Source organism: Solanum tuberosum, unplaced genomic scaffold (genome assembly GCF_000226075.1).
Source record: "Solanum tuberosum cultivar DM 1-3 516 R44 unplaced genomic scaffold, SolTub_3.0 scf00260, whole genome shotgun sequence".
Classification (NCBI taxonomy): domain Eukaryota; kingdom Viridiplantae; phylum Streptophyta; class Magnoliopsida; order Solanales; family Solanaceae; genus Solanum; species Solanum tuberosum.
This window is the reverse complement of record NW_006239188.1, coordinates 879,176-881,126: the sequence shown is the minus strand read 5'-3', so window position 1 is coordinate 881,126 and position 1,951 is coordinate 879,176.

The window sequence follows — 1,951 nt, the reverse complement described above, 5'->3', positions numbered from 1 at the left end:
GGCTTGCCTAGTGCGGGTTACCTCTCCTATGTGGTTTCCCTTGAAATAAAAAATAATAATAATAAGATTTTGGTTGACTTTTTAATTAGGAAAGTCATTCAATCTTGTTCTGTGGTTTGATTTTTGTGTGAGATTAAGTTTGATGAACTATTAGTATATACAATTTTTTACATTATTAAGTAATTTAATTTTGAATGGAAATATAGCAATTTTAAAATAGTATTATACTTACTTAGGTGTTTTTTTTTATAATAAAACTGTAATTTACGGAAGAGTAAATAGTATTAAGGAAATTTGGCCACCCCTTGACCAATCAACCTAAGTGATTGTTCAATTGAAATTTACATAGTAAATAAATAATATTCATTATTTTAACATGAAGCCTAGCACCTTGTGTTGCATTTAAAATAGTGCTTATTAAAATTCGTTAGCACATTAAACGTTTACCTATTTCAAGTTGAAATTTAAATTGTTTTATTATAGTACACTTATAATGATTCTTTTCTATCTTCTAATTAATTTTTACTTATTTAGTATCAAAACATCAAGATCTGGATTTGTATTACATTACATAGATTTTGATGGTGTAGAAATTTGATATACCGATAGTGCACAAAACTTAAAATCTTAAAGTTAAACTTTTAGATTTGAGTAATATTAATGCTCGTGGAAAGTTTAATTTCTCATTGTTTTAATTCATTAAAACATTCCTATTCAAATATATTTCATATTGTCTTTGTTAATACAAATTAGAAATTTGATTTTGACTTATATAATTTAAATGATTTTGGTGCGAAATACTCTGTTTACATTATCTAATCACAATTGATATCTTTATAAAGTATGCTAAAATATTTACCATTTTAGTTAAAATGTTTGATTTCTTTAACTTTTATTTATAAAAAAGAAAGACTTTGACATGAAGAAATTTTATGTCATATAGAAGGATTATATTAAAGAATAATTAGTTATTATTGTTGTTGATTTTTGTAGACTAAGAAATATTTGTAAAATAATGTATATTAGAAAAATTTGTAATAATAACTACAAGCATTTATTTATTTTAAAAAAATGAAGATATGTGATTTATTAATGTGATTTCTTAGAAAATTATGATACCTTGTTTATGAACTATAATTTGCTCATTTGGTAAGATTGTCTAAGAGTTGATGAAGTTTTGATAATTTTCAGGAATCATAGTGTTCTGCTCTTGCTGAAATAATTACTTTTAATTCTATCGTGCTCTAGCAACTGCGCTTTGTAGACCACTCCACTACCATGTAGTTAAGTAGGGACAATAAGCATGCATGTAGTGACGGAAATCTATGAATGAATTTTGGGGGGGGGGGGGTTGTCCAGTACTTCTCACTTCCCAAAAGATGATTCATAAAATCCTCGGTAGGATTGAAAGCATTCCCGTCAAGGCATGATTTCGAGACTGAAATTCATACTGCTCATCAAAATAAAAAAATTCAACTTCAAAACAACTTAATTTTAAATCAAGTATAAAGAGGCCCTACAAATCAATTCAAACTGAACTGTAACAACCATATTCATATATTACAATCCATTATTGATCTTCATTTTTTGTAAGTTTCTCACCCGATGTTCGATATTACTATTAGAGTGGTTCCACATTGGGGCTAAATATCTCCTAACACAAGTGCTTTCAAACTTCACGAGACTCAAGATCATAAAAGAAAACTTACTACTCCATCGCAACCTTGTTGGTAAGGCTGGGCACCGGACCGGAATGGGACCACCGGACCGGAACGAACCGGAACCGGACCGGACCGGGACGGTTTGACCGGGTTGTTGACCGGTACCGGGATGAACCGGACCGGAACTACCGGGATGGAGGCTCGGTTCCGTCCCGTCCCACTATATACCGGGATAGAACCGGGACGGACCGGAATGGACCGGAACGGAACGGGATGGGATAAACGGGACG